The sequence below is a fragment of the Anastrepha obliqua genome, chromosome 2, assembly GCF_027943255.1.
Source record: "Anastrepha obliqua isolate idAnaObli1 chromosome 2, idAnaObli1_1.0, whole genome shotgun sequence".
Classification (NCBI taxonomy): Eukaryota; Metazoa; Arthropoda; class Insecta; order Diptera; family Tephritidae; genus Anastrepha; species Anastrepha obliqua.
The window spans coordinates 104,215,862-104,228,842 of record NC_072893.1 but is presented as its reverse complement, the minus strand read 5'-3'; the positions used below and the strand labels follow the sequence as shown (position 1 = coordinate 104,228,842).

Sequence of the window (12,981 nt, the reverse complement as noted above, 5' to 3'; positions counted from 1 at the left end):
CATGCTCAACGAGTGTTTGTTTCCAAAAATTGAAGAGGATGACATGGACGATATTTGGTTTCAACAGGACGGTGCAACTTGTCACACCGCCAAAGTTACACTCGAACTTTTGGCTACCGTTTTTGAAAACCGAATAATCAGCCGAAATTCCGATATCAATTTTGCCGCGTCGGAGCTGTGATTTAAGCCCGTTGTACTATTTTTTGTGGGGAGACATTAAGGACAAATGCTATGCGAACCATTCAGAGACGATTGATGCTTCAAAACACGAAATCGAAGTTGCCATTCATGAAATTGGAGCCCAAACAATCGAAAATGTGCTTAAAAATTGGGTTGATCGAATGGGCTACTGTAAAGCCAGTCGTGGCAGTCATTTGAACGATATTATTTTTCATTCATAAATGACAATGTTCAATCTTCAAAATAATAAAAAAGTTTGAAAAAATATTGATTCATTTTTTTTATAGCCGATTCAAAAAGCAAATTTTACATGGGCCACCCTATACTACACCTAGCCTAGTCTAATGCATTGTTAAATTTAATTATATGTACGAGGATCGTTTGAAAAGTGCCTGCAAAAATAAAAAACTACTTAATTGTTTGGGGTAAATCCTTATTTATTATTCGACATAGTCTTTTTTACACTTACACAATTCGTCCCACGCTGTTCTAGTTTGTTGACCCCTTCCGAATAATAGAATTTTTCCAAGTCTGAAAAATAATCGCCATTCGTTTGAGCAATCACCTCCTAATTTGAATAAAACCTATTTGCCATCAGCCGTTTCTTCAAACCAAAATAGGGGGACCAAATAGTAGTCCGTGGGAGTCAACTCTGGAGAAGAGGAGGAAAGTGAAATGAGGTGGAACTCTATATCCATTTCTTTTGCAGCCACAATTGCTGCAGCGTGAGCAGGTGCGTTGTCGTGATGGAAAAGAAAATCACTCGACTACCTCGATTCAAACGGATGCCAAACACAAAAAATAGATGGATCTAGATCGGCCGCCGTAGCCGAATGGGTTGGTGCGTGATCACCATTCGGAATTCACTGAGAGGTCGTTGGTTCGAATCTCGGTGAAAGCAAAATTAATAAAAACATTTTTCTAATAGCGGTCGCCCCTCGGCAGGCAATGGCAAACCTCCGAGTGTATTTCTGCCATGAAAAGCTCCTCATAAAAATATCTGCCGTTCGGAGTCGGCTTGAAACTGTAGGTCCCTCCATTTGTGGAACAACATCAAGACGCACACCACAAATAGGAGGAGGAGCTCGGCCAAACACCTAACAGAAGTGTACGCGCCAATTATTTTATTTTTTTTAGATGAAACTTGGTGTGTGTTCTTCCAAGAGATACTACTAACTAAACATAACCTCGATTTATGCAAGAAGTGCCATTTCTCTGTCTTTGCATGGGCCTTTCAAACGATCCTCGTTTCTCTCCACTTCATGAAAAATCTTGAAGAAGGCTTTGGGGGAAATAAAATACACATACTTTGCTTTGCACATTTGTTAAGGAAATCTAAAATAGAGGCACATCCCTACATTTGTTCATTTCATCATTTCATAGTTTCCTTAGCCTCAGAGCATTTTGAAGCGGAGTCAATTGCCTTGCGTTAGCTTGTGACAGACCGCTTTCTGTTTGCCCTAGCAATCGCTGCAAAGTAATAACCATGAACGATCTTCCACCATACCAACGAATCGAATGAAGAAATAAGAGGTCGGTGTACAATATGGTACAGTCTGGTACAACCCTGCCCACTGTTGTTTTCCCTGCAGGGTATCTTTCATTTGTAAGTGCGCGAAACCAAGCGAGGTCGTCGCTGTTATTAGCGTACGAATTATAATCGGCACCTCTAATCGATCAAATTCCGCTATCATTATAACTGTAGCAGTCATTATAACAGTAATATTCAAGCCCAACACTGGCAGTTACAGACATTTTTAATCCGTGTTAAACAAATATTGCGATTATTTACGCATATTGGCAAAATGCCAAAATTGAGCGGATTATTTTTTGACGTGCATTTATTTTTTTAGTAATTTTTACAATAACAGTGTGTTGGCGTTGTTATTGGAATACAAAGTATTTTACTTTTGAACTGGCATACCTATTTATAGTATACATACATATAAATCTGCATAAATCACAGCAAATTTCAAGTTCAAGTTTAATTGGTGATTCGTAGTTTTCTTCCCTTTCGATATTAATTTTTGAAATTATTTTAGATTGTACTGGTGATTAATATATTATAGACCTTTTAATGCAATTCTTTGTATGTGCATTTTATTTTATTAAATATTACTCATCAAATATTGGCCGGCTTGCTTAGAAACCATTAGACGCCGTAAGCTAAAGCTGTTTGAAAAGTTATTCAAATGCAAGCGGCGAGGAACAGCAAAACAAAACTGAACCTTATTACTCTTTATTGGCTACTTCTCTTGTGCGCTTGCGCGCCCTCTCTTGAGCTGCAGTGAACTACCTGCCTCTGTGTAGATGGCCCGCTGGGCTATGATGAAAGAATACATGGGCAGGGTGGTCATCAATCTGGAGCAGTATGAAACTCAATTCATCGACTTCATCGATCGTTCCGGGTGGCTATTGTTGTTTACTCCTGTGAAGGCTTGGCAGGGTGGTAACGAAATTCTTCCTCAGACAGAGAAGGTGTGAGCTGCGAGCTCTAATAGCACTAATAACGGAGCACAATCCATGTCAACGAAATATGATAACCATAACCAATCAGACACTGGATCTAAAGAGCGGCGGCACTTATTAAAGTGGTTAGTGTGTTGAATGGTGGTGGTGGTGGAGGTGTTGTTGTCTGAGTGACCAAGCCCAGACCCAATTAGCACGAAAATGCCATTTTCATACATCACTTGTAGAACCATCTTGATTTTACCATGAATCAGCCTTTGCCGTCTATTTTCTTTTCTGCAATTAATTTTATGTTAACTCCTGAGAATTGGCCCAACATTCTATGTCATAGAGCACCTAGACTTGGGCACTCATACAGGTAGTGAAATACTATTTCTTTATATTCTTCTTGATTACAGCTTCTCCATTTAAATGTTGCACGGCCACCCCATCTTCCTGGCATAACCTCCCAAGGACCCTTGGCCGGTTATTGCAAGCGTATTGTCTGCTCGTGGCTTTCTTAACAACTCATCAGTTTTGGATTTATTGAAATTGGGCCATGTTTGTTTAGTTATGTTGCAGGTATTCGTGTTAGTCCATCTGTCGACGCCCTGCTTCTGGAATAGCAAGAAAATCTGCCTTTTGTGTTAAATGGTACAGAAAAAGTTACTGTTTTCAGCTTCTTTAGTTTCCTTAATTTTCGTATTCCAAAGTCCTGTGAAACTGTGAAACAAAGAAATAAAACTGTCTACGCTTGTGTGAAGTGAGCGCTAAGGTTTCGTAGATAATTCACTTAAAAGGCAGAACTTTTGTGTAAATAATAATACAGCGGATATTTCCCCCTCGGAATGAGCTGCTTTTTAGTCTGATTTAATCCTCTTGTGGTTATTGAGTGCTTATATTTATTGCTTTATATCCTTTCTTTATAAATAAAATAAAATATATCTTCTCAGGCTTATTTTTTTGGCACTCACTTCAGCTTGAAAGACTGAAGGTAAACGTACATCCTCTTCATTATCGCTTCCAAGATCTTTTTGTATCGAACGTCGAATTTGGGCGAACAAACATCATACAAAATACCCATTTTCATCTTGGCTGCTATATTACAAAAAAAATTGCTGCATCTGGGAATCGCCAATTTATCCGACAATTTGATCGGAGTTTAGGGTGACCTAGTTGCTAAGGATTACGTACTTTTATCCACTGAAATCCAAGACGGGCCCTGATCAAAATATTAATTTGATTCGCTACGCTTTCGAGCGCTATGCGATCAGACCATCGTCACCTGGTAACCATGTAAAATACACTGAATGCTGTCTCTGCGTGAACTGTTAGCGATACGTATCTCTTTTTGTTGTTGTAGTAGCTTACAAAACTCGGCTCAGTGCAGTGAAGTCATCAGTCGACATCTATCTCATTTAACAATAGGCTGCTTCAACAGGGTGGCACCTAGGGTTGCCAGATGATCTGGACTTGGCTGGATTGTTCAGATATTTCGCTTCATGTCCAGATTCCAGATTTTTAAAATCATGTCCAGACGAAATCAATATACAGAAAAAACAAAAAATGTGGATTTTGGATTTTAAAATACTAAAAACAAATCTTTTTTTGTCAAAAAATTAAAATTTTACAGTTTTGGAATTTGTTTTTGACATGAAAAATCATACAAATTTTGGACCTTTTTCTAAGGAAAAAAATTAATATAGAAAATATAAAGTCGATATTTTTGGTTTTTCTGTGTAGGCACATTGAGGCAAAAAACTTTATAAAAATTGCCAGTGAATTAACAAGACTCTCAAAATACACCACTGGATATCAGCTGACGTCTGTTTATATTGAAAGAAAAGAAAAGCGAAAAATTAGCGCGTACATGTTAGCAGAGTTTTGCATTTAATTTATTTTTTAAATTACCTAATTGACCCGTTTAGTTTTTGAAACGTTAAATGTCGGGCGTTAATCAATGTACTGGTCCTTCGAAAAAAAGGAGAGATAGCCTATATTCAAAGAGGTGGGAAAATATAAGCGAATATTCAGCTTGGATCAAAAAAAGAGATGAATACACTGCACTGTGCAAATACTGTCAAGTGGGCATTTCAGTAAGGTATGAAGGTGCTCGCCCCAGAAAATTCAGATGTCTCAAAAGAAGGCTGGCTGCCTGGATAAATTTATTGTGAAGGACAAAGAAAGTACAGACGCAGTATCAACATCACAAGCTGAACTCATATTGGTATTTCACAACGTTATTCATGGCTTAAGTTATAATAGCACGGATTGTCACATTAAGCTTTGCCGAAATATTTTTTTTATAGTAAAATAGCAGCGAATATTTCATGTGGTCGCTCAAAAGCTGCGGCAATTGCACGAAACGTTTTAGCTCCATACGCTCAAGAAAAAATAGTGGCCGATATCCAAAACAGTTATTACTTTTCGATCGGTAATGATGCAGCCAGCATTGGAAACCAAAAGTTTTATGTATACACAGTTTAGTCCTTTAATCCTAAGGTTGGGATTCGTAAAATACTACAAGATTTCTATGAAGGTTTTAACGGTTCATCTAAAGATATTTTTGGAAATATTAAACGCATCACAGAATACAATAATCTGCATCTGAAACAGGTTTCGTCGTTTAGCGTAGATAACGCGACAGTCAATTACGGTGTGCACAATTCCGTTTTTCAAGAGCTCAATAATAATGTTTTAAAAGCAAACTGCAACTGACATGTAATTAATAATTGCTTAAAGCACGCTCTTAATTCTTTATCTGTCGATATTGAAAACATACGCCATGTGCCCATTCGTTGGCTTTCATTGTCACCGGCTTTAGAACGGTTAATTTATAACTTTATAACCTTATTAAAAGGAGAACAAAACACTCGAAAGGAATTACGGGATTTTGTTACCAGCGGACAAGTGATGGATGGCACAAGCCAAGAAAATGAAGAATGTTTTGAAGAAAGCATTTCAGAGGCTTATTTATTTTGTTCACAATGTAATCCAAGCGTTTCAGACAGCAGTATTAATGTTGATGAATGCACTGTAGTTGACGTTGACCGTGCAATGCGAAAACTATTAGACAGTTTGAAAGCAGAATCAAAGATAAATTTTATAGAAACAGAGCTAGATCTATTTTAAAAAATCTTCCAGAACAAGATGGCAAAGATTTTAAAGCCGAAGTTGAAAATTTTTTAAAGAGTGCTGTGAAATATTTTCAATCACACTATGATTATAATGACAACTCTATCAAAATGTTATTGTCATCTTTTTGTCTTAAATACAAGTTATTGTCATGGGAGGAACTATGAATAGCTGTAAAACGATTCGATTTAGAAGGAAATATCAACATGGATGATATCTATTCAGAATATTGTTGCTTACGTTCAGTGTATGATCAATTACCAAAAACCCTATCAAATGATAAAATATGGTCAATTTTTTTCAAAAAATCAAACGACGAGATGACAAATTAAAAAAAAAGTAGTGTCTTTTGTCTTTTCGATACCAATAAGTAATGCTTATTGCGAGAAGGTATGTATTTAGCTTATGTCTTTAGATCTCATAAAAGCAGAACTTGTTATAAGGCTTAATTTTGATAAAGATTGTAGCTCCTATATTGATCTATTAAATACCCCAAGTGGTAAAAACATGGTGCAAGCTGTCAGTAACAATAACAAATATATGCGGAATTAAAGTAAGCTCTTGGTATAATTAATATTTAATTCTTCAAATGTCTTATCCTCTAAGAACGTCGAAAAACTTTATCCGTTTCTTAGACGGGCTTATTTGAAATTATTTAAACTTTTGTTAATGTCAAATTTGTGAGAGAAGCTGAAAGCAGAAACCCAAGGAACTTTTGAAAATCCTGTATATTTAAAATAAATATAAAAACAACTAATTTTAAAAAATCGAAAACTGGAGAAATATTTAAAAAAATGATTTACTAAAGCTTTGAAATGGTTGTATGTTTTTATTTATTCTTTATTTGTTTATATTTACATGTATATTATTTTTTGCTTTATATGTTACAGAAAAAATTTTATCAAAAAAGAAACTAACTGTTGTACGCAACATATTTAAAGCAGAATAAATTTAAATTTTTGTACAGATAAATCAAGCGATTTTAATTAACTTTGTCCATATGTATTGTTCATATGTCCAGGCTCAGGCAAATTTATATCTGGCAACCCTAGTGACACCCCATTAAGGGGTTGTCAGATGAGTGAGATTGAGTGGGCGAGTGAAAAGGTGGTTAGTGTCGTGCGAGGTACCTTGACATGCTGGACATACACATGCCCCACAAAGTATGCGTTCACCCTACAATAACTTTTTAGTGAATAAAACACACAACCTGATTTTATAATGTTTATAAATTTGTATATATTTATATGTTTAAGTTTCAAAAACAAAAATAAATTTCAAGATTCCTCACATAAGTTTTTAGATAACGGTGAATAATGGCTGTAACAAGTAAATAAAGCGACCATAAAGTCTGCGTTCAGTCTTAAAGTCTAATACAAAAACATTATATGCTATATGCAAAAATTAAATCGAATATTTAGTTGGATATCCACGTTGCTTCAGGACTTCACTCAGCATCGGCATTGAACTTACTAGTTTCTCTGTTTCCTCTGCTGTTATCTTCCTCTTGCTGACGAATTCTTTTTTCCAATAGATCCCACAGATGCTCGATGAGGTTAAGATCTGGGGACTATGCCGGTGTTTTAAGCTGTTTCGGGACGTTATACAAGAGCCAAAGCTTAACGATATCGGTTGTGTGCTTCGGGTCGTTATCTGGTTGAAACCAAAATGTTCTTGATAAGCCGAGATTTTCTGCACTTTGCTTTAAATTCCGTTTTAATATGCTCAAGTATCCCCATTTATCCATCGTCGAATCAATAAATTCTAACTGACCCACCCCATTTGCGGCCATGCAGCTCCAAACCATAACCCCGCCACCTCCGTGCTTAACCGTGCCAACAAGATTTTGCTTTTCGAGGGCAGTTCCAGGTTTTCGCCAAACAATTTGACGGCCTTTTATTCGGAATATACAAAATTTACTTTCGTCTGAAAATACTACTTTTTTTAACTCGGGAGGCTTATTTATGTACTCAATAGCAAACTGAATTCGTTTACGTCTGTTCACAAGAGAAATGAAAGGCTTTCTTCGGGCGACTATACCATGGTGGTATCCAGCTTGACGTAGAACTTTTCTGGCAGTTTCAGCGCAAATACGTTTTTTAAATGTTTGCTTTATGTTTTCAACTAATTTTGAGGATGTAATCCGGGGGTTAACCTTTGCCAAGTTGATTATAGAACGCTCTTCCCGGGTCGATAATTTTTTCGGACGTGCTGACCTGGGCTGAGATATAAAAATTCCAGTTTGCTGAAAATTTGTTACAACTCGCTGAATAGAGGAATACGTTCTCCCAATAGATTTTCCAATATTTCGGAAACTTTTTCCATCTTTCCACATTTTTATAATTATTTTCCACTCAGAAACCCTTATTTCTTTTCCCTTTCCTTCCATGTTCTTTAATTATCTCCAGTTATAAATAAAATGTTCAACTAAGCTTTGTTAACATTCAGTCGAAGCAATGCGCAATCAAAAATTAATATAAACAAGGAAAAATATCTTAAAATTAAGGGTATCACTAAAATAAACAGGCTGAACGCAGACTTTTTGGTGCCACATTTACATGCTGCTGAAATTATTTTTCCGTTATCTAAAAAGTGAAGTGAGGAATCTTGTTTTTGTTTTTTGCCCTTAAAAGCTGGGAATGTAGTGAATAAACAAATTGTAAAGATTTCAATTTAATCATAATATTCTATTTTGTATTTAATAAATTTAAGAAGGCTATTCGGGTGAACGCAGACTTTGTGGGGCATGTGTATGTTAAGTAAGTCTGTGTCAATTCTGGATAAGTAGAAGTTTAACTTGAGTTTGAACCATATCCAGAACGTACTTGTGCAGAATAATGTGTGTCTAACGAGGCAGTTGCAGCTCTTCATCTGTGATAACGACATTCGAGTGAGAGTTCGTAAATATAGTTAGGAATTCTAAGTGAATGTTATTGATAGCTCGTCTGTATACTGTGAGGAGCGAAATGCAATGAAGTGATCTCTAAGAATGCAAAAAAGCCGCTTTACATACCGCATATTCTTGCCTATTCGGTGGGGCGGAAATGTGACGGAAAAAGGTGAACTGCTTCCCAACGAAAAATACCGCTGCATCTCTTTTAAACATACTTACAAAATATATTATATCTTTACTCAAATGGTGAGATGACATTAATTCATTACCCCACTCCTTTTCTCATCTCTAATAAATAACTGACATTGCCCATGAGTTTGTATGTATTTTCCGGCAGAAGTGCAAAAAAAAACCATAGTCGGTATTTGGCAAAAAATGACGAACAGTCATTCGACGCTTTTTATTCTGAAAAGTTATAGGCAAGTATTTATGTAAAAATGTATAGCCAGTTGAGCACTCAAACCCAAGTACAACAATCTATAATTCGTTTTATTGGCCACTCGAGTGCACAAAGCATCTAAATATGTGGGTCAAGTTCTGTCTTTTCGGTGGCAATAACTTGTTTCTTAAACGAAAATACTCGTATATTTTTGTAAATATATGAGTGCATACAAACATACTTTTATTACATTTAAATCGGTGTAGTTAGTACACGTTTGTATGTAGGTACTCTTTTATGATTGTGACTTGCAAAAAGAATTGAAGCGATGGAGTGACATTCATAAATTGCATCTGTAAAACTTACCCATATGTATGTGTCTACTCGTATGTGCATTTGCTTGACCTTAGATTATTTGTGGACAGCCACTTCTGCCAAAAATCCTGTTTTTCAACGTGTAACAGTATTGTATCATACATATATATAAATGTATTCAGTGACAGTAATCGTGTGACTGTGTGTGAGCATCCATCATCGACTATCTACATCTACAGCTAAATATTTTGCTTGTTCGCTTGATTTCATTGAAAAACTTGGGTACTTACAATATCTACTTACTTATACAACGCTTTGCGTGCATACCCACATACATACGCACATCTTCGATTACATCTGCGGTCATACAGAAGAGTAGAGTAAGTCGATATAAGAAAGAAATGGAACCATTCTAGGCCGCGAGACGCTCATGGGTATTTACACGGAATAAAAATTAAATTTTCAACCATTCAATTTACAAATTTCGAATGCTGCAGTTTTAGCGAGAAATATCTGAGTATGCAAAGCTATTGCCCACTATGAGACACACTCATGCTTATAATATAACTCACTGTCATACCGCAGGAGGAACTTGTCTTGATTTTAATAAACCCAAAGTGAACGTTTCAAAAATTTTAGAAGATCCACGATGCTGAGATCTTCTAACTCATTCCAAAATTCTGATATGCTTGCACGGTCTCGCTCGGTTTTCTTTTTTTTGCTCAGCTTAGTCTTGAATAATATGTATTCTTGCAGAATCGGTATTCACTTCACTGGGTGGAATCAAAAATGCAATCTCCTCCAAAGTCGCGTCTCTCGAATTTGGTGGGTATCCTTACCGGATATTGTCCGTTAGGTGTCCATGCGGTGAAACTTGGGATTGCCTCAAGTCCGTTCTGCAGAAGCTGTCTTGAGGACGAGGTAGAATCATATCAACACCTTCTTTTCAGCTGCCCTGCTCTCGTCTGGCAAAGATTTAGACATCTGGACTCTCACTTTTTCGCTACACCTGCGGATATAGCGGGCTTAAATATCATACGTCTGGTCAAGTCCATCAGTAGCTTGAAGTTCATAACCGTCGACGTCGTCGTAAGTGCATAGTCATCAAGCCCTAATCCCAAAGCCCCTTTTTTCATCCCTTTTCCTATCTCCTTTCCCCTGTATAGTATCACAACGGTCGAATTTTGAATATTTGCCCAAGCGGGCCCCAAGCAAGGGCAGCAGTTTAACCTAAACCTAGGGATGCCTGGAGATTCACGGCAGTGATAACTGGTTTCTGGTCTATAGGAGAGCAGGCAGCTAAAATGGGTATCCCTTACAACGTACAAGTACACTATAACATCTTCCACTTCATCTATGAATGCCCAAAATTATGGAAGGCGACGATGTTAACCCTTGGCAAACCGCTTTTTGAAAACCTCGAAGAGCTGACTGATATAGACGTAAGCAACCTTATGAAATTTCTTAATCGCACAGACTAGGTCGTGAAAGAATAACTTGTTGGTAGCGAGGATGGGGCAATAAAATGGTGCGGAAGCACTAATTATTTGGTTTCCTGGTGAATCACCACTTAAACGTACCAATCAACCAGTCTTCAAACGTTTGACTAAACTGTACATCGATATCGGCATGAGCCCATCGTATTGAGATCTCAGGGTTTAGTTCAGCAAGAATATCTAACTTCCTGCGATTTTGACGAATGTCTGAACCAATGTTAGCTTTGGTTGTTCTTAGGATAGTCCTTCTCGCTTGGGATTGGATATGAATGTGAAGCGGTGTGAGTTCTAGAAGAACCTTCATGCAAGTATTTGTAGTCTTATTAGTGTGTTTGTGCAATTCCTGTGCAATTCTCACAGACTACTGCCCCGTAGGAGATCGTAGGTCTGACTATAGCCTTGTATGCCCATCTAAGGATGATGGATTATTAGGTTTGGCCAACTGGGGACTCTTTTCGTAAAAAAACCGCTGTCATGATCCCCGTCTGATGTTGGTCTCACCTTTTGGCATACATCCCCAACTTTTTCCTGCAATCGATTTACACGGCATGAATACTCTAATGGCATTTCTTCTCCCTTCTACGTGTGCCTTCAGTAGTAATTTTGGGTCAAATGTTATAATATATGCAAACATTTTACTTCCCTTTGCATTTTTCCCTCAATTTAGTCTAAAAAAATTGGTTTCAGATGCTTTAGTTCGTATTTCATTGTGAAAATTACTATAGTCGTTGCAGCAAGTTTTAATCTGAATACCGAATTATATTACATAGAGTCTCTCCGAGTATACATATGTACACATTTTTTAACGATATACTCAAAAGTGTCTTATTCAAATAAAGGTTGTCAAAAAAGTCTTGCGGCATTTCCGCAAGCTTGTCTTTGCAAGCGCGTAGTTCTAGTTGTATTCGTCGCATCGGTTCACGCTAGAGCTTTTTGGAAAGCTCTTTTCACGTGCTAACACGTGTTTGATTAATTGTTGTTTGCTTTTAGTCGTTCGTGAGTTATAGCGTCGCAAACATGGAGCAAAATAAAGAGAAAATACGGCATATTTTACAGTACTACTACGATAAAGGCAAAAATGCATCTCATGCTGCCAATAAAATTTGTACAGTTTATGGACCCGATACAGTTTCCATTTCCATCGCACAACGATGGTTTCAACGTTTTCGTTCTGGTGCAGAGGTGATCGAAGATGCGCCACGGTCCGGAAGGCTTGTTTACGAAAATTGCGATAAAATCGCTGAATTGATCGAAAGAGACCGGCATAGTAGCAGCCGTAGCATCGGCCAAGAGCTGGGCATGAGTCATCAAACCGTTATAAACCATTTGAAGAAGCTTGGATTCAAAAAGAAGCTCGATGTATGGGTGCCACACGACTTGACGCAAAAAAACATTTTTGCCCGTATGGATGCATGCGAATCGCTTCTGAATCGCAACAAAATCGACCCGTTTTTGAAGCGGATGGTGACTGGCGATGAAAAGTGGGTCACTTACGACAACGTGAAGCGCAAACGGTCGTGGTCGAAAAGCGGTGAAGCTGCCCAGAAGGTGGCCAAGCCTGGATTGACGACCAGGAAGGTTCTTCTGTGTGTTTGGTGGGATTGGCAGAGAATCATCCACTATGAGCTGCTCCCCTAAGGCCAAACGCTCAATTCGGACCTGTACTGCCAACAACTGGACCGCTTGAATGCAGTACTCATGCAGAAGAGGCCATCTTTGATCAACAGAGGCCGAATTGTCTTCCATCAGGACAACGCCAGGCCACACACATCTTTGGTGACGCGCCAGAAGATCCGGGAGCTCGGATGGGAGGTTCTTTTGCATCCACCGTATAGTCCGGTTCTCGCACCAAGTGATTACCACCTATTTCTGTCCATGGCGAACGAGCTTGGTAGTCGGAAGTTGTCCACAAGAGAGTCCTGTGAAAATTGGCTCTCCGAGTTTTTTGACAATAGGGAAGCGAGCTTCTATAAGAGGGGCATTATGAAGTTGGCATCTCGTTGGGAACTCGTCATCGAACAAAACGGCGCATATTTGACTTAAATCGCATTATTATAACCAATTTTATGAACATTTGAAGATTCAATAAAAATACCGCAAGACTTTTTTGACAACCTTTATTAAATCCATCGAAA

The 12,981-nt window shown here is 37.8% G+C and overlaps 1 protein-coding gene across 2 annotated transcripts in view; it reads left to right on the top strand.

Annotated features, from left to right (window-relative positions):
• Positions 1–12,981, top strand: part of LOC129239243 (acidic phospholipase A2 PA4) — an 85,568-nt gene that overhangs the window by 6,923 nt on the left and 65,664 nt on the right. The window lies entirely within an intron of this gene.